General features: G+C 48.1%; 1 protein-coding gene across 2 annotated transcripts in view; it reads right to left on the reverse strand.

Moving 5' to 3' along the window:
• TRIO (trio Rho guanine nucleotide exchange factor) overlaps nt 1-26,562 on the reverse strand; it is a 276,470-nt gene that overhangs the window by 43,193 nt on the left and 206,715 nt on the right. The gene's annotated exons all lie outside the window — the stretch shown is intronic.

Consider the following 26,562-nt stretch of genomic DNA (forward strand, 5'->3'; position numbering starts at 1 on the left):
CAACCCGCACATCAAAGCAGGCTGTGTGTGGTCAGAAGCTTAACTGCTAACAGGCTGCTTGGTGCATCCTGGGGGCTTTGTAAATGCATGCAGAGAAAAGATGACAATGTGAGTAAAAAATGGTCACAGGCTGTCCTTATCTTTGTTTGTCCAGCCTAAGGACACTGACTGACAGTGTAAGCCCACCACTGTGGACAGTGACGGTGAGGTACGGCAGACATCCTGTGGTCAGTTCTACGGCGACTCCAGGTGATCTGTAGTTGTGAATTTTCACTTATTGGGAAACCAGGTCAAGCAGACTCTTGTGATCCTGTCTCTTCCTTCCTGTGATGTGATGAGCTGCTTCTTCTTGGGACAGAGCCCAGGCCTGGTGTGTGTAAGTGGCACCAATCAAGGCGAGCATTGCCCTGGGGCAGAGAAAGGGCTCAGGATGAAGCTGACCCTGTGGCTCTGACAGACACACCCGCTTTTCTGCTTCATGGCAACTCTGCCCTTAGCTGAGCTCCTCTGACACTACCTTCCCTTGACTGTGGGAAAGCCCCTGACTCTTGCCTGGTTTGACTTAGGCGTTCCTCTCCACTGAGGAGACTCCTCTTATTCCAAGCACAGAAGGAGGACCTGTGAGAGGTGTCACAGAAAGCCCTGGGCTGGGGGCCTTTGTTCTCTCAGGGGTGATCCAGGCAGACTGCTGTAGCTGAATTTCCACACTTTACCAGGCAGCAATGGGACTCGAAGAAACAAGAGTGTCACGAAGGAGCTTTATAAACAAGCTTCGTACAGCTGAGGCATCTGGGACTCCCTGGTGCTACAGAAATAAGTATATTGTATTTATACGAACTGCCCTGACAATACCCAGAATTCATGGCCAACAGGGGTTAACGGCACGCCATGTCTAGGAAATACTAAAAATAATGGGAACGACCCAGATAGTGACTTGATTATTTTTAGAAGAAAATTGTCCCCTATTATAAAGGATGAACTTGAGCACAAACAGATCCTTGCAGGCTTAAAATTCCATGCAGGTGTGCGCATGGGAAAGCCACCACTGCCTGCCAGGGCAGGCTTAGGGACGAATCCCAAGTGGCTTTTTTTTTTTTTTTTTTTTTTTTTTTTTTTTTTGCTGAGGTTGAGGTCACGCAACGGCTGTCGTGGTTTCCTTTTAAAGTGAAGACAGAAAAAAGCCAGAAGAAGAAGGCCAGGTCTCCAGCTCCACATGGGAGGGTTTTACCATGTGTGCACAGGGCCAGACCCAAGGGGAGGAGAAAGCTTTCTACTCCCAAGTCTGTAAACCTGGACAGCTGTGATTAATAAAAGCACTTAAAAATGTAAGGAAACAAATGGGGGAGGGACAGTATTCTGCTAGTTGCAGACTAAGGAAGATTGAGTTTTCTCCAGCTTTCTTTCTTCTCACTTCCCCAGTGGGAGAGGGTCTGCTGAGGGTTTTTAGTAAACTTTTAGAATTAAGTACTGCAGACTCTGACCTTGAAAATGACTCACCCAAATCTACATTTCTTTGGCTTCACAGTCTCAATAGCACACAAGAGGGGTGTTTGTGAGGTTGTGCAGCTGTGTGCAGGCAGCAGAGCTGGGGGCTAGGGCCTGGTCTGGCATGACTGACTGGCACATGCCAGGGTCCTGCAAGTATTAGCTGAGGAAGTTGTTTGCAGACAGCTGCAGACAGGCTATGTGGCTGGGTTCTAACCCTGCCTGTCACCTGAGGGTCTAAGTACCTTTAAAGCCTGCTGGGCTTTTTCTGCTTTAGTTTCCTGAGGTGTAAAAGTCGGTAATGATTTCCCCTCTCCTGTATGGAGAGATTATAAAAAAGCCTTTGGTAAATATAGCCTAATAGATATGTGAGGTGATATTCACGTTTTGAAAGAAGAAAAAAAAACTGCAAACAGCAAGTAGGAATGTGGGGAGAAATGAGGTGACGTGCTCTTTGTCAAGGTCCTCGTGGGAAGAGCAGCTGGGACTGCTGGTCAGGCTCCCCTCCCCCGTATCACATCAGCCGAGCACGCACATGGGGTGACTGCTGACAGCCAAGTCACGGGTGAGGAGGCAGGGCCACCACAAGATGCATACATCCAACAATGGGAAACATTCCAGTAAACATGTCTCGAATTTCAAATTCTCTTGCAGTATCTCCAAATGATTGTGTGTGTATGTGGAAACAATATCCAATGCTCACATTCCTAGGCCGGCACTGTATCACTGAACTAAGCCTGCAGTTCCTGGTTAATGAATATTATTCTATCTCGTGTTCACCGTAGGTGCGTGGAAGATAAGCCTAACTTTGGGGGACATTTTTAATGCAAAGGATTCACTTCCGGTTCATGTCCTGAGGACTGTAGGAGTGTTTATAACAGGAAGCATGGTTACTCTTTAAGGAAGACAGCCCTGAGACTGTGCTGCAAAGGCTTGAGGCCAGCTGGGCAGCCTTTAGCATTCTCTACCCAGCTTATCAAGAGTTGGCTGCAGAAAAGCTGTTGTTCAGCAATGTCGGGAAGCAGCAATGGTTACACCAAGCCAGAGAATGCGCAGTACTCAGCAAGCAGAGAAAAAGTAGGCTGCTAGGCCCCAGCAGCAGACTGAGCTGCCTGGGACAGTCCAAGCTGTCTAAGTTCTTCCAACGGGATTTAAAGTCTCTGTTTTTAAAAACAAGGTATCATTTTTTTTTCTCTTAAAAAAAAAAAGTCATAGTGCCCTAGAGATTCTCTTAAGATGACACAAAAGTGAGCCAATATGTAAGCTATTCTGCCAGATGTATCCTTCAGGGACCACGTCTTGTCTTATTCCACGATTACAATGGTCTGACAGGCCACAAATGCTGCAGATCATGTGGTGACACATGTGATACACATGGGAAACCAGTTGCGGGATGAAGGAAGAGACATCCATCTGCCTGATGCTATGGTACAGCATTGGTGGCTGAGAACAGATGTTTTCATGGTCATTTTCCAAATTACGCCCTATCTCCTTTGAGTAAGTATCTGAGACCTTCCCTTGCCTAGCTCCTCATCTCTTGGTTCTTACACAGGTTCAGGCTCTTCCGTCCCCTGGCTCCCAGGCTCTGTCAGGATGGCAGTGACGACTGTACACTGTGAGCCAACACTCTATGCCTTTCCCACACACCCGGGATCCCAGCTCCACGCTGAGCTGTGACGGTCACGCTGCTGCCATGTCAGCACCGGAAGTCATCTCTGCAAAGGCAGAGCCTGGGGATGGAGTGATGAAAACACGGAGAAAGAGCACAGAGTGCGTTCTGCATATGTTATAGTGTGGAGCACAGTGGGTCTGTGAACAATGCGAACTTCGTGTCTGCATCAAATACAAAGCGAGCACAGAAGACACAAGGGGGGGAAAAGATAAATTTCCCTGTCTTTAGAAAATAAATAAATAAAAACCCAGAGGGAACCAGAGGCCCCGGCACAGTATGGCCACGGCTCATGCTGTAATGAAGAACACATGTCTCTGCAGCCTGAGAAAATGCACACGAACGAGCAACGGATGCAGTGCTCCTCGGCAGCACCTCCCACACACTCACAGGGGGGAGGGCTCACCACAGCGTGTCCGGTCCCCTCCCCATCTCTCATGACCCCCGAGTCCCAAAACACAAAAACTCATGGGCATCAATTAAAAGCAACCAAAGAGAGACTGCAGTGGTGTTTCTTTATGGAAGCTGAAAGCCAGAACCATGCACAGACCTGGGAGCATGCATGCACACAGGCGTGTGAACACATGGGAACACAAGTGTGTACCTGGTTTGTGCTTTAGCCCTTGCCACCAGTGTGTGGCTTCCTGAATACCCACCCTGAGCTGGGTGATCTGGGGTCTGTGGACTCTTTAAGAACTCTCAATAGCCCTGCTCCTCGGTTTTCTTCCTGACACACTTGTTACACAAACAGACGGATTCTAGATGAAAGCATCTCTAGCTGGAAAGCCATTTCATCTCAGAGGTCCTCTGAAACCTTCTCACCAGAGTCTCAGACAGAGACCCAAGGGAACTAAATGCAAAGGAAACAAAGAGCAGACTCCTCCAGTTGGCTAGTCAGATGCACAGCCTGATGGAAGTAAGAATATATCGGAGGCAAGGCAATGCAGAGCCGCCATGGGAGGAGAGGCTGAGCTAGCATGGAAGTCACGGAATCAGGGGGACAAGGTGAACGTTAGGTATAGCTCACTCGTCGCAGGCCCTTTCTGGGCTCCTGTGCACACAGCCCTTAGAGAGGCAGAGAGCAGAAGTGATGCCTTCTTTCTACAGCCTGTCCAGAAAGGTCCTGACATCTTTGTCATGGTCCCACCCAGCGGTGGCACAGTAGAGCCAGGCATCTCCAGGACTACTGCTCCCTTGACTGACCCACACAGAGGCTGCTTAAAAAAAAAAAAAATCACACTTGTGAACAATAGCCAGGTTGTAAAAGGTAGCTCCCCAGCCTTCTGTTAATTCACCGTGAGGTTAGAAAGATGCTGACCTCTACTCTGCACAGACACTGGAGGAAGTCCAGCCCTTGTTTCTGGCATCTGGAATGGCCAGGCCGTATCAAAGACTAATCATGTGAGTCAGGACTGGATACTTTTGGGGAAGATGAACAGCAGGATTTTTCTATAGACACTGATCTGATGAACTGTAGGGTCTTTGATTCAAGATCAGAAGCAAATTTTGTGTTAAGATGGTAGAAATGCATGTGAACACACACACACACACACACACACACACACACACACCATGAAAAAGAAGACATGCATGAATCCTACGAACTCGCAGCTTTCTGTTCTCCTCCGACCTGGCCACCACTCCTTGGTGATCTGCATCACCAGTGGTGTGTGGTGGGGGCTGGGCGGGGCTGGGGGGGACAGACAACGCCCGCAGCAGCCCTCGGGACACTCTCTGGTGAGCACACAGCCTGACAATGTCCACACTGAGCTGTGTGGGACACTGTTCCTGGGCAATGGGAAGGAAGGGGACCTAGGGTGGCCCTGAAGGCCTGAGGCTAGGCCTCCACTGAAGATCCATGGGTGAGGATGCCAGAGGGGACCCCATGTTGACCCAGCCACCTCCACAGAGGCAGGGTGACACCCTGCAGAACAGGAATGTCATCAGCTGCAAAGCAAGAACCTTTCTGAATGCCCTGAGATGTATCTGGCTTTTCTGTTCGGTTGAGATCCTCCCTGGTACCCAAACTGTTCTTTCTCCTAAGATCGAGTCTCAGTGTCACTTAAGGAGTGCTACCGGAGACAAACACACAAACCACAGCAAAACCCACCCAGGGGTTGGGCTACTCAGCATTCCAGTTACTGTTGAGAGAAGGATAAGTGGGCTCTTTATGTGATGAAGAAACAGTGCCTTGAGTCTTAATTTGTCTTTGTGAGGCCATCCACATCCAGAACGTCCTAGTGCTCACTGTTGCCCGAACAGACACGGGAACACACAGTTCACTTGGGGGGATAACAGGCAGTCACATGGTGCACACACAGCTCTGCCTCCACAGCCTCTAATGCTGTTTGTTAGGAGTCATGAATACGCATGTTCACGGTCACAAAACCAGGAGGCACGGACGGACACATCCAACCCAGGACACTTCCCACAGCGAACGTTTATGCCCCTGCTTACCGTCTTCTTTCTTGTGAAAAAATGAGGTCATTTGGCTTGCCTTGTGAAATTTAGATGCTTTTAAAAGCTAAGGCCTGTCTTCATGTGAAACAAGGGACACACAAAGTCTGCCCCATACAGCGCCGTTGAAAGGAACATTCTAGAGCTCAACCACGTGGTTCGGTTGGAATGGTGATAAGACTACACTTCGTTCATACATAAATGTATTATTATTCTTTCAAAATGGAAACCAGATTCAGAATGTCAGCAGGGAAGTGTTTTACTGCCTCAGAAATGCCGGGGTTGCATTAGTTTGCACACGGCCGAGCCAGCTATGAACTCTGCAATCGTATAAATGTTGTCACAGAGCCCACGCCAGTGCGCTCACTTCTATGCAGCACCACGGGGCGGTGGGGAGGCTCTGGAATGTTCTGCAGAGAGCCTGCCAAGCATTATCACTCTCTCCACATCCTCCACGGGGTGGGTTAACTACAGCTTCGGTCTCAAGGGATGCGGTATTAGTTTGGAAGAGTTATAGCTGTGCAGAGAGAGGAAGCAGATGACTCTCCCAAACCACAGAGCAAATATCCAGCACATTACATGGGGACGTTCCTGGTTCAGTTAAAAAAAAAAAAAAAAAAAAAAAAAAACAAACCCAAAGAAACAAAAGAGTCCTAACCACCAAGAATTCTTTCTAAATTGTATTTTAGTAACACACAAGGAGAACGGTGCTGAACTAAAGGGAAGAACATGTGAACAAACATGAATACCACTACTGCCCACAGACTCCAGGGGAAGAGCCAGCATGCCCGTGGGCTCGCACACACCACGGTCCACCCACAGCACACCCGGGGCCATGCTGGTCACACCCAACTTTACATCAGCTTGCTTTTCACTTCCTTCATAGGCCAAAATGACATGCTTCTGTTTTAGGCATTACTTGGTACCTTTTAAGGACTGTTCCTCTCTCTCTTAGGGGTAGGGGTGGTGGTGGAAGGGGCTATCATACACTAAAACCACAGCAGCACAAACCAAAGAATGAAAGGAAAAGGCTGGGGTGCCTTTCTTTGGAGGCAGTCTCTCCTGTTTTCTTGGGCCTCAGGACTAGGCAGGCCGCTTTCTAAGAATCTCCTGTTGTCCGCAGAGTGCCTCCCTGTGAGTTCAAGCCCCTTACTGCTCACTGGTGAGAGGGAAGGAGGGGCCTGGAGGCACTCCAGGAGGAAACAAAGCAGGCTTGGAGACAAAGGAAAGGAGGAAGACGCCTCTGCTAGGAAAGCCAATTAAAGCAGGATCCTGTCCTTGGCTGTAATCAGTGCCCTCATGATTAGGTGGCACTGCCACCTCCAGGGAGCAGGCAGCCACAGGAAGCCATCAGGCAGCCTCTGCGTGGGTCTGGGGTGGAGCAGGACAAGGGCAGCCACTGTGCTGGTTTTCTTTTCTAGCTGAAGGGAGAGAGGAAGGAGAAACATTCCATGTTAGCCCCAGCACAGCCCGATCCTGCTCTCCACGCCAGCTGGAGAGTGACGTTCGGTGCCACTGGGCCCCATAGCCTAAGGAGACAGAGTTGCGCATCCCAAGCCTGAGTCCTTGGTCCTCCTTTTCTAACTAACGGTTATGAGTTCTTATTTTCACTTCAGGATTAGAGATGACTGAGATGCAACGCAGAAGCATTTCTGGTTGTGCGTCCGAGAAATGCTGTCCAAATAGTAAAGGTATGAGAGAGACAGAGAGAGGGGGGAGGGGAGGGGGAGGAGGAGGGGAGGGGGAGAGGAGGGGGGACAGGGAAGAGGGGGAGGGGGAGATTGATTTGCACACAGGGAGCTATGTCTAGGGGTTTTCCGGTTGTTCCAGTTAGCCACCCAGATCCATTCCTTTACATTTGCACGGGTTTTAGGATTACCCAGAGCCTCTGGGCTGTGGCTGCCCAGTCCCCACCCCCACTCCTGCAGGCAGTGAGAGGAAACTGGGGCTCCCGGGGTGGAGTCCAAGGCTCATTACCCCAAGCCCCCTGTGTTTATGGACTTGCTCACTCACCCCAGAGGCCAACCCTGAGCACCTGGAGGAAATTCTTCAGAATGAAAAGTCATAAATCTGTGTTCTCCCTGAAGCCCAGATGCTTACAAAGATAGGCCAGAGAGAGACCGCAGCTCACCAGTAAGAAGGGGAGTTCCATGGCTAATTACTAATATCTCAAAATTCTACATGCCCTGTAAAATCGGCTCTGACATTAAATGCAATTTCACAGCATTTTTCATGGATATATTATCCACCAAGTATGCAAAACCTTTCCTACAAACATGAGGGAACAAAATAGTTTTATAAATGTACTTCGATTTAAAAAAAATCAATAAACAAATTTCAACGAGAATTCTGGAGAACACAATAATCAGCGGTGCATGTGGGTGTATAGGAGGGGAGGGGAGAAAGGGGGAGGACGGGGAGAAGGGAAGGTAGGGGTGGAGGAGAAGGATAAGGGGAGTAGGGAGATGGCAACTGGCAGACCTTGCTCTAACAGGAACTTATCCAAGGTCACTTGGAAAGTGTGAGGAGAGCAGATCACTGCTCCCTGGGTCCTTATCACATGCACCATGCTCTGATTGAGTTGGTGGTGTTCAACTGCTCAATCATCAATGTGAAACAGTCTTCATGGTCAAAACAATGCTCTGGGGACGCTTTGGTGTTTGTTTATTCACACTGAACTGAAGATCCTGTGTGTTCCCATCTGTTAGAACCGGTCCCGGAAGATTTGAAATCAAGTTTGGAATTCCACAATGGAACGTGCTTTGTATGTGGATCTGTTCACCTCTACAAAGGACACTTCCAGCCTAAGGCAGGGGGTGCGCAGAGTTCTGGGCTGGGTTCTTAAGGGAGTAGCTTCTTCAGAATGAGCTGCCTCAACAGCCACCATCTTATTTATACAGGGCTCCCTGGGATTACCAGGGTTTATTTGGGACACTGCATGGCAAAACCCCAGCACAAAGGGATCGAAGTGTGGCAGGAAGTCCCTCCCCTCCCCAGGAAACTCTTCACAGTCGACAGCTACTAGAAAATCTGCTTTCTTCAATGGAGTGATACTGGGTCTATCAACCACGCAGACATGGGTTTTTGTTTTTGAGAGAAAGGACATGAAGTTGGGTGGGTGTGGAAATCTGGGAGGCTCTGGGGGAGGGAGAGAAATGGGACCAAAATATATTGTATGAAATTCTCAAAGGAAAAAACAAATACACAGGTCTAAAAGCTATGTAGTCTGGCTGGCGCAGAACTGGAGACTCCCGTCTCAGCCTCACTTTGCCTTTGCCTTACTTCATCCTCTGCTAACTGTTTGATTATCCTGCTATGAGTCTGCAACATCAGTGGGTGAGCTCTCCCTCCCTGAGAGGAGCCAAGGCCAACAGGCAGTCCTAGCATAGTGCCACCCCATTCACTGTACCGAAATCAGGTACAGGCCTTTCCCCAAGCTCAGTGCCCAGATCATTTGCCGGTGTATAAAATTGTTTGTGACCACTATGATTATCTTGACAGGCATAAAAATCTGCTTTAAAATTTATCTCCTGGCTAGGAGTCTAAATCTTTTGTTTCTTCCTGCTCAAGTCTGATGGATACATGATCTCCTGTAATCAATGCAGAAGAAAAAAAGCAGTGGATATTAAAAGATCACCCTGAAACGATGTTGGGAAAGGCTCTTGGAGTTACTGTAAAATTCTGGAAATGATCAACATTCATCTTCTTCTGAGTGACTTGGGAGAGACAAACTGGACTTCCATTTCTTTTTATCCACCCTTTGATATGAAATAATATTTTCTTTTCTTTTAAAACCTAAGTCAACTTAAAAAATCTGTGGTGCCAACTTTCAGAGTACCTCTTAAAACTTCTTAATGATTTAATAATGACCATAATAATACATGTAGGAAATAATAGCACGGCCATCCTCCATGATGAAATAAGAAGTCTAATAATTCTCTGTAGTGAGAATTCTTTAAGAACTAAATATTCTAGGACTCAAAGGTCCCTCTACAGGAGACAGATGCTGTGTCTCAAGATTCTGCTCAACTGCCTGCTGCAATGCCTGGGGTGCTGAAAGTCGCCCACAAGAGATGCTCCACCAGTGTTCCTGCTTTTCAGTTGAAGACAACCAAGTTCATGAAGATGAGGTAATTTGCACATGGGCCAGAGCTCCCTAGTGGTCCAGACTTTTCATCAGATGTTGACATTACTAATCGTTTTTTTTTTTTTTTTTTTTTTTTCTGCATCAGTTATTTCTAATCAAGTGAGGTCATGCCTCATCTACTTTGATCTTCCCACCACAGGAATGCTACTGCCCAGTACCCCTGATGGGTAGAGCAAGGTCACAAACCTTCACATAGTGAGGACCTGGTCTCTCAAGAAAGACCAGTCTGGGACAACGTAATTAACACAAATATAAAAACAGCCACCGTCACATGCCAGTGACTTAGAATACCAGTGACAGCTTTGTGAATGGGAACTTTCATACCTTATAGAAGACTGTGTTTACAGCTGCAAATTCAACATGCACAGGGTCACTTACCTCAAGAGCCCATAGATCGAAGACAGCTCTGCTGTTTCCCCTAAACTCCTAAGGATACCCCTTTACCTAGGATAAGCCTACCACTGAGGGACCCTACACCCAACTGATCCTTCTTCCCTCGAGCTCACAGTGAATGGAAAGGGCTCAGCGAGTCTCAGCAGCTCCCCCACTCCACATCTTGCTGCCCACTTTAAGTGTGGATGTAGACCGAGGCTGCAGGCAAGCATTGATAGATACTGAAAGGCAGCGGGGCCGGGACTGAAATCCTAGCAGAAATCACCCCTAGTAGGAAGATAATAGCCACCGAGAAGTCATGTTGTCGGATGCACAGTGTGGTCACATGCCAGGGGAGACAAACAGAAAGGCAGCCAACACTGGCGCTGTGCTACAGGGAAAGAGTTATCGGCATCAGGCGCATCCAATTCCCTCACCTGGACTTTCTGTACCATTGCCCTCCAACTCAAGAGACCTTTGTAGGAATCACATTTCTTTTATTTTCTCTATCTTATGGGCAAAGCCAGACCCTAGGGCACATCCTCCCTTAATCCAGATGGTGGAGGCTGGAGCGTCCATCCCCCACATAATTTTATCTTACACGCTGCAGTTCTTAGGAGAATCACAGAATCTAAACACCAGGGATACGACAATGCTATTCCCCCCCCCCCCCAGCTATTCTGAAAAACCACAGACTACATTAAACCTGAAACAGACACAAAACCAACAAAGTCACAAGAAGGCAAACCATAGCATAGATCACATTAGGCTGTTAATATGCAGTTTCAGAGGGGGAATAAAAAGGCTATCGGCTGCAGTACAAAGACTTTAGGAACACCCCAGAGCATCTAATGTCTGAGCACAGCACTGTTCTTGGTCTTGGGCCTCCCTTCTAAGTCTCCCAGAAGCAATCCCCACCCAGCCCTCTTACAAGGCAATAGGTATGGAACACAATTCCTATCAGAACGTGATACGAATCCTGCTTTGTTTCTGCTTCATAACATACAGCAACCATTTAAGCAGCCAGCTAGAAGGAAGCAGGTGGAGAGAGTGCAGAAAGAGCATCCATAAAGCTATGTACCTAGGTCGAGGATCCAGTACTTGCAGGTGCCTGGCTGTCTGCCGCTGCAGTATGCTGACCCGACAGGAGAAAGCGAGTCTAGCGTGTCAACTGGCTTAATTCCGTTCGGCATGATGAGCAGAGGTCTGACGGTCCAGAACCCGGACTGTGCCTCTCTCTCCTCCAGCGACAGCCAGAGCCTGTCACTCAGCAGCAAAGACAGAGGCTGTGCAGCCCTGACGGCGGCAGCCCATGGCCTGGACTGAGCGCAGCTCGCTGTTCCTCTGCTGGCTTCTGAGCGCTACCTAGCTAGCAGTTGGGGCTCACATGTGGGAATAGCCAGGCACAGACTACATTCTACCACACTGACTCTAATTGGAGCTCAAGGAAATTCTTGAGGCACCCTGGGAACCAGATGTCTCTCTTCTCCCGCACTATCCAGCGCTGGATTTCCCTTTTCTCAGTGAAATGTGAAGTGACAGATGTCCTCCCAGCCCTGGGAGTTCTGGACAGCTTCACTGGCTTGGGCTTTGTGTACATCTGGAGGGAGGTCCTCTCAGAGACCTATAACAAACAGGGCCTCCTGATGAGACTTGATAAAAAGGGATGTAATGCGGTCTGAGAGCCAACTGGTTACATCACTGGGCTGCAATGCTACACTACACTTATTGAAAACAGCCCCATTCCTCCTCCCAGGAAGCAGCCAGACAAGAGAAAATAAATACCCTTATATGTGATGTGTGAAGGCATGTTTAGTGAGATGCTAGGCTGTCTGTCACTCCTGACTTCTTGGGAAGCTGGGTGTCTTCCCTTGTCTACATACTTGCCACCGCCAGTTCCCCAGAATCCTCATCTTGTCTCTCGAACCCAGGGTCTCAAAAGGGAATATATCCTTTGAATCATGTTGAACCCTTGCTCCTGATGGCAAGCGTGTGCCCTCCTCCCTTGCTTTGGGATCACCTGGGATACTTTCTGTGTTCACATCTGGTGTGTAAAAGCTTTTGTTATTGTTGTTTTGTTTTCCTATGAATTTCCTGCATTTATTGTGAAATAAACTTAAAGGATCCCCAGAGAGAGGAAACATGGAAACAGAATAGACTTCTGCCGAGAATTATGCGACACATCCATAGTATGCAAAGAAAATACATTCAGAAGCCAATGTCTGAACACAAGCTGCCACAAAATTGAGACATTCTGTATGCTTTTCATGTCTTAATTTTATGGCCAGGACTGGGCATTTATAGACTCAAAAATGAGCCTTATATTCTCAGAGAGCAAAAAGCAAAACAGGTTTGTTTTTCCTGTAATGGCCCTGTGTATGACGAATCCAGATGGTACGCTTACCCCAGAACCCAGGGAGAGGTGAAACCCTCACACAGCACTCTTTGTACAAGGAAAGGGAACTTTATTACCAAGTAAATAACCCCGTTTGTTGGCAAAATAAGCAGTAAAAATTACAATCTACAGAAATCAAGTTAATTGACACTAAAGTTTCATTTACCACCTTTATTACATGGCTTACTTTTTCCCTGTTTAAAAATACCAACTGCTGAAGACAGGCTATTAATTAAAATCAGAAGCCCCGTCAGGGCAGTGAATTACCTCATGCGCAGTGTAGGGAGGAAGGGGCTGAAGCTTAAAAGTGGGTGTAGCAATTTGAGGCAGGGGTATGGGAAATTTCCCCAGTGACTTATCTCCCCATAGCCCAAGCTCACTTATGTCAGGAAGACGCAGTTCGGCAGGAGGGAAGGCATCCTGGGAGCAAGGAGCAGTTGCATCCCATCTGCCTGGCATTGTTCTGGAAGCTCAGAACTCGAGTGGTCCATTTGTAACTGAGCCTTTTAGTTTAAGTGAGCATAAAGCATCCTAGCAGAGGTTCCACTGACCCTGAATCTACTAGCTGGGGAAATGGGACAAGCAGAATGTGGAGGCTGCAAACAGAAGAACTCTGACAGGTTTATGTCCTAATCAACAGCCAAAGTACCTAGAAACCAAACCTCAACTCTAGGACTTAGTATTTCTTCCTGCTTCAGGGTCATGAAGTGAAGACCATGGTTCTGTTGTGAGAAGTGGAACATATTCAGCTTAGGACCCAGGGCTTGTTAGCAGGGAAGAGAGGAAGAGAGGGAGGGAGGGAAAGAGGGAGAGAAAGGAGATGCAGGGAGAGAATGAGTGTGCAGATGTGGGTGGCTTAAGAGGCCAGCAGTGTCAAAGGTGGCAATGTGGGGTTAACAGAAAGAAAAATGGAGCCACAAAGACCTGAGACTAGGCAGGAGTTATAGTGTTGGGTTCCTTCTCACTGGGAGTAGTCAAGAGCCTGTCTGCAGCTAGACATTATCCAGCCACAGAATAAGGATAACGAGCTGGATTCTGGATGACCTGGGGCTGGGAAAGAGTAGGGGTGGGGAGATCACTTTAGAACAGATGAGGTGGGGTCTGCAGAGAAAGAAAAAAAAAGCTCAGACTTAGTGAGTTGGATTAGATGACATTTCAGGCACTGGGCAGGGAGACAGGAATGCTGTGCAGAAATAACAAGGGAAGTTCTAAAGAAAAGTTTGAGGGCATTTTTCTTATTTTGGACATTTTAATTTTATGGCCCGGTATATGATTTAATACTCTACAAAGAAAATAGAAAATTATGGTCTAAGGTAGCATTATAGAGACATGTGGACCAAATGCAAGGGATGCTGGGAAGACACAGATGATGGCTACACACACAAAGGACCCCTGACATGAACATCATAGATATTAGGATTTAGGATGAGTCTCCGATGTCATGAGTGCCTTGGTAATGCCTGTGCTTCTCCAGCGCAGCACACTTGGCCCTCGGTGTGTTATATAAGACACAAGAAAGCCACGCTACGCCATTATGCTAGCCATGGGCTAATGGAAGCATTCTGGGTGCAGTCACAGCAGGCTGTGATCCTCAGCCGGCTAGATACAGCAAATGCATCTTCAACTTCCAATATTTTTAACGTGCAACGGGTTTATTGTGACTTGCTATTCGTACATTTCCTGGTTATTGGCTCATAAGTGCCATAATTGAAGTAGAATCTTTAGGAAAGCTGAGTTTCAACTCTTGGCATTATATTTCACATATGCCCCAAAGAAGTAATTATAACCTAAAAGAACTAAAAAAGTTATAGGCTAACCTATGTTCCTCCAACTTTATACGATAGAGTCTTAAACTCCAGTGCCCTTGAATAGAACTGTCTTTTTAGACAGAGTTCAAAGAGGCAATTGAATTAAGATGGAGTCCTAAGGATCAGACATGGCAGCTTGTGCCTGAGATCCTGTCCTTGGGAGGCTAAGACAGAAATACTGCCATGAAAAGACTGACAGTTTAAACTACAGGCATAGATATATGACATCTATAATGCATGCGTATATATGTGTGTGTGTGGTACTTTTTCAGGCAGTCCTAGCAAGCTCGCAGGGAGGTGAGGTGTGTGCTCAGAGTGGAGCAGAAACACGGTGACAACAGAAGCCAGCACAGTGAAGCAGAAAGGAGCAGGGAGACTGAGTAAACCACTCCACTGCAAACCAAACCAAGACCAAGCAAGCAGTTGTGTGTGTAGGGGGGCTGTCTCTCACAGGAAGATGGGTCTGGGATTCTAAAGTGAATTCTGAGATGCAGACTGATTATTCTACCTATGAGGATATTCTGCCAGGAGACAATACAAGTTTAATATGGTTGAGTGAATGTGGACACTGCTACCCACAGACTTGACTGTTAAAGCGATAAGTTCAAACAGGGAAAGGGGGAAAGCTACCACAAGCAACACACACACACACACACACACACACACACACACACACACACACACACACACACACAGATAGGGAAAGGAGAGTGAGGGGAACAAGCAAGGTACAGAATTAGCCTTCCCTTCACCTCTGCCGGGAAGACGTCAGATAATGGCTCTACCATGCAGAGCTTCTGCAGTAGGAGTGCCCGGGATAGCTCCTTGTGGACATGGGTGACTTCAGGATGGTGGCCTCACAAACACATACTTCCTGCCATACAGGTGAGGTCACATGGGAGGGACCTGGGAACAGGCCCCAGGAGGGGCTCCTAATGTCCAACTCGGGAAATGGGGGAGTCCTGGCTGAGTGAAAGATGCCGGAAAACTTAGTAATAGGTAACTAACTAATGAATGTGATAAGCAATAGCTTCTCCTTATAGAAAAACAGACAATGCCCCAGGCGATCCGTGCATGAGTCACGGCTGGAGACAGAACTGCCCACAGGTGCCAAAAGCAGCAGAAGAGATGGACCAGAAGGAATATCTGCATATTTTATAAAAATATATCATCATGTGGCATTGATTAATCACCACCCGAAAGCCAGCAACTAGGGTGGGGAGGCGCTGCAGCCATGGTTTAAGCAGTGCTGAGGGTCAGCTCACAGCAAGGCCCAGAGGGTCTCTCCTGTGGTCCTGGGACTGACAGTGCTGCCTCTCTGGAAGGACACACTTCACTTCCTTGTGGGATCTCTGCAGCCCCCATTCTCGCTTGGTGTTTCCGCTCTGCACAATATGCCCACAGTGCTGGCCTCACGCACAGCTGTGGCTGCCTGATGCGGTCTCTCAGGTTCCATGCACAAAGATACTCCTGTGCCGAGAAGCCTGCTCCTGTTTCTTTACCCCAAGATAATACCTCCTGCCCTGGGGGGCCGGAATGACAGAGCCCTGCTTCTTAGGGCCCCATTCACATGTGAGTCCCTACTGCTCTCTGTGCAGTACGCAGTCTACAAAAGCACCTTTATGGGGCATTCAAACCCTGCAACAGTGCGCCAGGAAACCCAATAGGTTCCTTTGCCTTGCTTTATTTACTGTCTTTTCAGAAGAGATGTGAGCTCTCCTTTCTTCAACAGACTCCTGTTTTTTATGTTAAACCATCCTGTGATGTTTTCTGATGCCCCAGCATGATGTGGTATTTGCTGAACTGCAAGAGGACAGCCTCTAAAAACAAAAATATGTGACCCCCCCTCCCCAAATCAGAGCAATGTAGCTAGCCAGCCTCCAACAACTAACCAACCGATGCTTCTGACACTTCAAGTCTGTGACATTTCAGAGTGTGGCACAACACAGAGACAGGGCCTGAAAGGGAATCTTCTAGTGCTTTCAAGGAAGAAGGACAGAGACCACCTCATGTGGCTTCTGAACAGGGCAGGTCCTCTAACTCCCCCAAGAAGGCCACAAATTCATAAAGAAAGCATGGTTTCTACTCATGACACAATGCCCTAGCCAAATGCCCAGGAGTGGCCTGTGAGTAGACTGTGTGACTAAGGTCGAACGGGAAAGAAGATGTGCATACAGAAGACAAATGTTTCCCATAAGGGGCTTCTTTAGGTAGGGTCAGGTTTTTAGAATGGTCATGACAGAATTCTCATAACACCTTTTGTGGGAGGTTGTGGGAGGGTCCCGCTTTTCAGGAGCAAAGTCATGGCTATAGTGAACCTCACCAGTCAGCCTGTGGAACCAGCTTTGGGTAACAGACTTTGTCTCTGAAGGCTGCAGCTGCCTCCTTGGATTAAAGTTTATTGTGGTGGTCCATCAGGACGTTTCCGGCTGTTAAAAACCTATTTAATATCAAGGGCTAAGGTTGTTTATGTTAGTTAACTTCTGTGTGCTTCCATTTTATACACACACATGCAGGCCTCCTCACATACACAAATGCACCCCCCACATACATGCACACATAGGCAGGCACACACACACACACACACATACACACACACACACACACACACACACACACACACACGCCAGCCACAGAGAGGGTGAAATGTAAAGAAAGCTATGGAAGGCTGACATTTTAAATCCTCAGTGTCTGCTCTGTTTTCATTGAAATGTGCCTCTCTCTAAATTCTTACGTTATACACCTCACACGTCAGAATGAGACATCGTCTGCAAGCAGATGAAAATGTGGCTCATACCCTGGATGGCCCACGTCTAGGCCGACAACATTCGACAACAAGGCAGTGCAGGGCAGTCACCCGGCCTGTGCCGAGGCCTGAGCGTTAGGGCAGCTTGCCGACCCCTAATCTTAGACTCTGGCTCTAGAGCTGGCTTTCTAGGACACAGAGCCACAGGCCTGGGTCTCTGTGATGGCAGCTTAGTGGTGGAACATTCTCCTGTCCTGACAAGTGTGTGCTCCATACCAGACATGTTCTGCTGGTTCCCCATGTCCCTGAGTAAACCTGGTGAAGGCTCAGGTGTCCACCTAGTCTCAGACAATGACACCCCACCTCTTTTTCTAGAGAGAGAGAGAGAGAGAGAGAGAGAGAGACTCAACTCTTTTTCTTTAGATAATTAACATTTCAGAAATAAAACACCACAAAGCAGATACCTGGTCAATTTTTACAGCACAATTTGCCACATGGGTAAGTCCCCCCTCCCCTTTTATTTAGCTTATACTCGTGGTGGGTGGGTTTTTTCAGTTTTTAACAAATATAAATAAATTTGTATTTATCCAGCACCCCTCCCTCCATGGTCTCCATGTCTGTATAACAGAGACTTGCTCCTCCATCTTTTTCATGAGCGTATAATGCTCTAAGCACATATAAGCAGAATTCATTGTATACTATAGCTCACGAGGATCTTGCGTGCTTCAGTAATTTAGCATGTAGATAATTAGATTCATGGGAACGTATATTTATAGCTTATAGGAATTGACAGACTCAAGGGAAAAAAAATCAAACTTTGGAGAAAAATAAATGAATGATTAAGTTAATCAAGCAAGTAAAAGAATCTCAATAAAACTTGCCATACTGTGATGTCTGCATAAATATAATTTTATTACCAAGACCCATAGGACTCAATGTGTACTAAGCCCCTTAAATTCTCTAACTGCATTTTATCGCTCTGGTGGGGAATCACTTTTAAAAACCATTCCTTTGAATTCAATCCTCAGTCTGTCCCCGTACCTATCACACTGACTTCTGAGAGAATTTTTTATAGAACAGACATATGTACGGAAATATTTGTTACTCTCTCTGAAATGTTTACATTTTGATAGCATGTCTGATAGAAGAGGTGTATATCAGGAGTCTCCCACTCGGGGCCAATGGTGGCAGTTTACGGAGTGGGGATGGCTTGCCTGCTCTCGGCGCATGCTGAAAAATCAGCTTGGGTCTTTTCCTCCGAACTTACAGTTATGAATCTTTCTAAGTTACGAACACCCATGCCTTATGAATCAAACCCCCTTGTCAGACAGCCCCCATGTGTCCTTGACAGTTTCCTCTCTCGTTTGGAGTCTCTTAGCTTCCTGCAGGATTCACATTCAGGACGGATTTTGTTGGCACAGTGTAAAGCCTTGTACGCCCCGTACACCGTCCATTATGACTGACTGGAGGGAGCGTAAGAAGTACGGAAGGCTGGGTACCAAATGCAGACTTTTACCCTCTGCTCCCCTTGTGTTCTGTGTGGGAGTCTGCAGAGGTCTCTTCTGGGCACAGACATCACACTGCGGGCTGATGCCATGTGCGGAGCGGCCCCACAGTGGGCTGATTTTTCATTCTGGGGCGCTCCGGGCAGCTTGGTCATTCCACATTGCATTGCATTCCACTCAAGGTCATGATTTTCCCAAAATGTTCAAACAGACCATGGGACAAGGACAGAGGGTGTTTGTTATTTGAAGGACCTTTCAAACAGACTCATTTTCCCCGCCTGCACGGGGAGCCAGCTCTGGAACGCTTTATTCTGACTGGTCTGGAAATAGCTCTGAGCTTGCCTCCTCCTACCCCGTTCCTGTGCTTCTCCATGAATGCAGAGCCCTGAATTTACTAGAAACAAATATTATGGCTTTCTTCTCTGACGTAGGTTCTTTTTCTTCTAGTTGAAAAAGAATTAGGCTGCAGTACCCCGCTCTCTGTGTATCTTAGCAGAGAGTGACCACCTATAGCCAAAGCTATCCAAATTTTTTGTGTTATGCAAGTTAGCCCAGGACCTCGGCCAAAGCATCACCTCAAATTTCTCTGAACACAGGGACACACAGTCAGTTTAGTCTGCCAGGCCCATCTCCGGAAGCCTGAGTAAAGTTTCCTCAGGGCCGTGGCAGCTGAGCAGCACCAGGAATCAAGGGCAAACCTGAGGAAACAGATCGGATTCCCTCCATGCAGCTGCACTCACGGGCACGGCGCATGAACTCCCGTCGTACGCACCCCGTTTCTGACAGCTCTTACTCTCCAGGCTGGACACACTGAAGGAGGCCCTCATCTGACTGGTTATCTGTACTCTGGTCTACGTAATGTCAGTTTTAAAGTCTATCGTCCAGAGACCGAGAGGTAGGAGAAGGTTCAAAGACCCAGCACCTCCCACAGCCCTGTTGGCCTGTTACCCATCCCCTGCTATGCTTGCTGCCTGTTTCTCTGTTTTCCCTAACCCAGCACCTATGGCTTATTGGTTTGTTTGTTTTGAAGACAGGGTATTCTTAGGTAGGTCAAACGGGCCTTGAACTCACAATCCTATCTCTGCCCCAAGTGCTAGGACTTCAGCAGGCGTGCCTTACTGCCTAGCAGGCCATTTAGAACAGGTATGGGAAGATGGGTTTCTCACTCACTGTGTATGACTTGGCTACATCCGTCCTCTTGGGACGACCTAACATGGATGCCCACTCTTAGATTGTTCCTGTTTTGAGAAACACTTAATGTAAAGCTGGAACAGGAAAGTGGTCCCCACACGAGGCACTCGGCAGAATAATAGCGGCCTGTGTGGCTCCGTAATTATATGCTCTGCGGAAAGCACTTCTTAATCACGGGGCTGGTATTCATTACTCAGTCCTGGATATGCAGTGCCCAGGAGAGGGGCAACGTTTTTCATTCTTGGTGCGACTCCATGTTCTTGAGTTTTTCTTCCCACAGGGATTTACATTAGCAGCTGTTCAAACAGAATAAAACGGAGCTCTTTCCGAGTGAATTAAAAGCCTGCACACAGATCTCCATTGTGCGTTGTCTTTAAGAACACGTGGGCAGGTATGAATTTGAAATGCCTCAGTGAACCTGGGGTGTTCTCTGGTGGCAGGGTCCCTGTGGTATGACGCACATGCTCAAACACACTGGAAATGCTTGTTAATGTCACTAAAGACTTTGATAGCCAACAGTTTTTGGAACTGTTTTAGGTCATTTAAAAGTCAAGAGTTATTTCAGTCTTATCGGAGACAGGGAGCTGAGAGTCATCCGATGGGTGAGCGAAGGGAAGAAAATCCTAAGAGGTACTTTAGGAGGAATGTAGGACTAGGCTTGTGGATGGCCGTGGGTACTCATCCTTGTCTAAGGGGCTGCTCCCAGGATGAGGAATTTTGGAGTTGGGGGTGCACTGTAAGTCACCCTTAGGTCAGAGCAGGCTCCAAAAAAGAACTTGCACTTGGTGTCTGAGGTGCAGCCCGGACTGGCTCCATGCTACTGAGGTCCTTGGAGCTGGGATCTACCTATCCAAGGAGAAGCAGAGGGCGAGGCTAGATGAGTTGGGGCAAGTCTTCCTCTGCCTATACTGTGACCAGAAGGGCTGGAGCTGTCCTGAGGGCTGGGGTTTGGATGGGTATGGTAATCACTACTACTGTTTGGTCTCCAAGGGAAAGACACTCAGGCACACCCTGTGTTTTGGGGTCAGCTGGGAGTATGGAAGGCCTGGGTGTGGCTTCTTGAGTGTAAACATACCTGGTGACATTACGAAGTCCCCATCCCCATCTGTAGACCTCAGGGAGGGTCATGTCCCTTGCCTCATCTGCACAACATGGAGGAGGGACATATGGGAGTGAGGAGGAGACCTGGCCTCATCCTAAACCCACGGAGTAGAGAACACAAGTTGTCAGGCACAGCCATGACCTCACCTGCCCAGACATCAGGAGCCCTGTGAACAGGGATGAGCTGAGGGAAGTATCCGTGGAGGATAAGCCCTCAGACACACTATAATTTGCACCCAGTGTAAACACGCTTACGTCATACTGACATAGTGGTTATTCACGTGGTAATGGTCAGAATGGGCTGCAGAGCTCGCAGGCTCCAGCACAGGCCCTGGCCATCCGTCCGTCCGTCCATCCCAAGACATTACAAAGTATTTCAGGAGTAGCCTTTGGCACAGCAGTATTTATTTCTTTGGATGGCCCCAGAAAGTCTATGATGTTACTGCAGAACCACACAGTGGAATTACAAGTGAGAAGCATCTGCTTTTCTCATTACCACCTTGCCGAGCCGGTGCTCCAGCTGGGGAATCCTCAACATACCCATCTGTGACCCAGGCACACAACGTGCCCACTTTCAGTGTGGTTGTGCAGGGAGTTTCTCTGCTCTTTTTATTTTTTTAACCAGCCCACGGTTTATTTGCAGTTCTGTCTGCTGTGATGTTTGTAGGCTTAGCCTGACACACACAGCCATCACTCCCTGAAATCTGTTTAAAGATGTTCCAGTGAGTTCTCTGACAGCTTCCCTGTAATCCACCACGGAACCTTTTAAGACTGTGCCGGTTCTTTCCGGGTCACCCTGATGTGGGGAGACACTTGTGAGCTAGATCAAGAATGATCCTGTTGAGCCTCTGTTCCACACATCACTGCATGAACGGCTCTCTTAGGCTTTTCCTAGAGATGGTGTTGATTGGTGTGATGAGACAGACAGAGACGTTTGGGGATGGCCTGGGGGAAAACTGTCCCACAGGAATAGTGTGTGGGTATGCAGGGATGGAGAAAAGACAGTCTATTTGAAAGATATTGTTGACACAAACCCAGCAAGGCACAGCTATGACATTCTCCAGAAGCTGAAGATGGCTTTGTGTAACTCTGTTTATTCCTATGGCTGCAACAGCAAAAACATAGCCTAAAACGGGGCATTTGAAGGCAGCACACGTTCATGGTGAAGGTTCTAGCAGACTCAGTAAGGTCTCTCAGAGATGAGGCCTGTGCCCTCACCTGGTGGAAGGACAAAGGGTCCCTGGGGCTCCTCATAAGGACACAGAGTCTGATCCTGAGAGCCCCGCCCCAGCCCCACCTGTTAAGACCAACTTGATGGGGATTAGCTTTAAAAACACGCCTGAGGGAAGACACGATATAGTAGCTAGCTGTCCAGTAATCCCACTTCTGGACTAACACCCACAAGCCCACAGCAGGGACCTAAGGAGGTATCTGGATGTCCTGTGGACAGCAAATATCCATCAAGGCGATGTATATGTATAAGAGTACAAGACCAGGCATAAGGAAGGATGTTCAGAGATGTGAAGGGAGAAGATAAACCCTGAACACATTGTGCTAAATAAAGTAAGCCTGTCCCCCACCCCCAAACAGAAAGTGAGAGGCGGTTGCCAAGAACTGGGAAGATGGGCAAATGGTTCGGGGTGTGGGGAGTACAGTGAATCCGGTTTTTAAGATGCTGGTTAAAAGCAAAGGGTTGAGAAGGCACTCTCACATAGAACTGTAAACTCAAGACTGGCTTCAGGATGATGGCAGCATCACACATTACTTCAGAGCCTGCAGGACACGAGGAAGCCAGCTGCCAGGTGCGCGGCCATGTCACTAGTTAGCAACAGGCAGGGCACGGGAGCCTGGGTAGTTTAGTTTGAAAAGGCTGGTATGCAAACAAGCAAGTGACACCGTCTAACAGAGGACAGAAAAGAAAACACAGCCAAAACTTGGACAGAGGAGAGAAAGAGGAAGGACGACATTTCGGGGAATTCCAAATGCAGGGGAACTTCCTTACTTTTCATGTGGACTGAAGGAAAGGCTGCCATTAGTGAGGTCCTGTGCCTGTTTGCCAGTGTGAACCTTCCCACGTCCCCACAGGTTCCGTGGTTAAGCCAGAAACCACAAACAGTTCTTTCTGGCATACGGTTTGCTGTGGTGACTGGGTTTCAGCTGCTAGTTTGGGGCCTCAGTCACCAGACAAAAGATTTTTTTTCCTCTTGTTTGTGTTCCTTATTTTTCCCCATCCAAAGGAGAAAAAAAAATCACTATAATTATAAGCACTCAGAGTGTAGCTGCTTTATCTAAGTAGGCGTCCTTTTTTTTTTTTCTCGACACATCAAAGCACTAGCAGAAAGCCCACCTGTCATCTCTTTATGGGATGGCATAAGGAGAAGATATAAACTTGAATTAGTTTTATTCCAAGAAACTTTCTAAGGAACAGAAACTCAGGATGGCAGGAGCTGGTGAGAATGTTAAGCACCTAGCCCACGCATGGAAAATCAGCAGGAAGAGAAGTGGTCAGCGTTCAGGGCTCCTGACAGGAAAGGGCAGTTGTGAGCACTCCCCACAACAGCCAGAATCACAAGGCTAACCTCGGCACAGACCTCCTCGAAAAGCCCTGCTCTGCTGAAATGGTTGGGCGGGGCTGATAGTGTTATTCTGACACATCCTGCTTGTTGTAGGGCTGTAGGGACAAGAGGACAATGAATGGGGTTCATGCTAGGACACAGGACACCTGTCCAGGTGATCTTCCCAAGCGTATGCTAAGACAGATCCACATTTTATCAGAATACAAAAATAAAACTAGCAATGAATAGTGACAGACTCATGCTGAGGGATGTTGGTAACGGCATCTTTTCCTGAACATCCTCAGTTTTGCAAACCTTGCCTTGGTGTACTGCAGCCACTGAGTGGCCCTCTGGAATGTTCTTGGTTTTGAAAGAATAAAGGTGCTTCTGGGGGCTGGGAGTTTGGGCCTATAATCTCTGGTACCCAGGAGGCTGAGGACGGAGGATGGCCTACCTGGGCAACTGGTAAAGCTGAGTAACTTGAGAAATGCCACGGCACTAGACAGAGAGAGAAAGGCCCTGTCCCTGTCTCAGAATAAAAAACAAAACAGTGGACTGGGATAGTGGGAGGGTACTTGCATAGCAATCTCCAGATCCTGGATTCAAGTCTTAGTCCCACACAAAATGAACACATACATACACACATACATACATACATACATATATACATACAAGAATACTAACGGCCCAGACAGACCTATCCTAGGCATAGATGTTCTGAAACGGTCTTATAGGAAATGCAGACATTTCTGATATTCCTATTTACCTGTGTAACAAGGTGAACAGAAGCTTTGCAAGTCCAGACGCTGGGAGGGGAGGATCCCTTGGCTTTACTGGAGTTTAGCAGAGATTACCTGACATCTACTTCCAGCCTGTCAAAGCCTGTTACCAAGGGGATAAGGCCACTGGTGGTTCTTGGTGTGAGGTGCATGCTTCAAGCTAAGGCAGGGCCCTCTGCAGGGAGGCCAGCTCTCAACTCTGAAGTCCCAGCAGACGGGACAGACCACAGACAGGAGACTGGTCGAGCCAGGATTTGCTGAAGCCACATTCTATTTTAGTACAAGCGCTGTCTGCTGAGTCGGTGACTAAGATGCTATGACGAAGAATGACAGCCAGGCCAGGGTAGTGTCAACACCCCAGGCCATCTGTCTGCCTGCAGAGGATAGCAGAAACGTACTCTTCCAGAATAATCTTCCTCCACACCAGGGAGAGCTCTCTCTCTGAGGTATAATGTTCATGGCTGAGTTTAGTTTCACACCCAAAACCACGTTGAACTGTAAGCTGGGTGACTGAGCTTCCCTTTGAGTTGATTTATGTGAGCTGCATCTTTGTCCTCCTGAAATTGCCATATAGACAGGTATGTCTTGAGACAGGACACCTGGTCCTCACAAATCACAGGCATTCTCCCTGTCCAGCACAGACCCAGGGCCACCAAGAAAACCTGAGCTCCACTCAGAGTAAGCATGGAGACCTGTCTAGCCACCTTGAAGCAGCTTGTTCCTCACCAGTGACCAGACAGTTAACCCCTTAAAGAGCATGGACATCTAAGCCGTTTGGACAGGGTGTTATGAGAAGAGCTGCCAAGACTGAACTGGGAAGCAATGTGCTCCCTCATTCTGCCTGGACGGGTGAGTGCTAAGACTGGACCGCTAAGACACCATGTTTAGGGATTACTGACAGAAATACGCACACATAGTGGTCATGTCTCCGTGCTCAGGACTGCTGTGGGGGTGGAGCCTGACAGACAACTTGCTGATTTGTCACTGCCACAGAGGTCTGACGCAGCCACAGAAGGACGAGACTGGGCTTGGAGAGAAAGCACTGGCTTGTGGCTTACCTTGTCACTGCTACCCTGCACCCCCACAAGCCCAGAGCTCTTACAAGGAAAGGAGGCTCACATCAGGTACCAGGTGAGAATACACACAACACAGCAGGCACCAATGGCCCAGTACACCCCAATATCTTACCAATTACAATGGCATGCCCCCTTCTCTGCATACACAGTATGAGGATGGGCTACAGGCTGATCAGAGGCAGCTCAAGGCACCGTGCTTCCCGAGATGGTAAAGGGCTTGGAAGGGCACGGATCCTTTCTGGGTGTCATTTTTACCTCAGACCCCTCTGGTTCCCTGGGCTTTCTGACAAAGGCCTCTGGTCTACGGGATGAAAACTCTGGTCAAGGCTACGTTTCCTGGGCTTGACCTCAGCAGAAGTGTCTGTCTGAAAGCCTGTCGCAAAGACCCAGAAGTAGGTTCTCCTCCCTTCAGCTACCGCTCTGTGGCTGCGCAAGTCCTGACACCGAGGGAGCAGACAGACAGACAGACAGACAGATGAGCGCTTGCCTGCCCACCGTGCTCACAGTAGGACAGCTAGGATAGGGCACTAGCAGCCTGGGAATAGAAGGGATGGTATTCAGATAACAGACAGCAGCAAACGAATTCAGGCAGAAAAACCAAACAGCCACTTATAAATAACAAGCCCAGTGTTCACTGGAGTTCTCGGCACAGTTGAGGGTGCTGGATACAGAAGTGTTCCTCCTCTCAGCTATCTGCAACTGTGGGCACCAGGAAGTAAAGAGCACGGGGCAGGAGAGGCCATCTTTCAGTCCAAGGGCCGTGCGCAGCATGTTCAAAGTCACCAGGGCTCCTCAGGAGGACAGGGAAACTCTTATTTCCAACCCAAGCTCAAGGACTAAAATGAATCATGTAACCCCGGCCAGCCATGGGCTAGGGAGGTGGAGTTCGGCGCTGGGGGGCTTCTCCTGAGTTCCAGCTCCTGGTCACAGAAAGGCCTACGCTGCTCTAAACCTAGAGTCTCCAGAGAAAGAAGAAAAGCAATACTTGGCCCTTTCGTGGTCTCATTTATCCTGAGCCTCACTAAATGTCGGTGTGCTCATATGCTGGCCCTGGGGACCCACGTCCTGTTGCAATGTCATTCAACTGACGGAATTAAGCCACTGTCTAGAGGACAGTACTGGACTGTCGGGATGACTGTGTGGAGACAGTGGAGGGGAGGAGAAAGCTAGGAGATTCTACAGTTATGACTATGGTAGATGGAGTGATGTCTCAAAGCTCTGTTCCCCGGAAGACCTATCCACCTTCCATATCGTACGCGAGGCTGACGGGGGCCAT

Source organism: Micromys minutus (assembly GCF_963924665.1).
Source record: "Micromys minutus genome assembly, chromosome: 20".
NCBI lineage: Eukaryota > Metazoa > Chordata > Mammalia > Rodentia > Muridae > Micromys > Micromys minutus.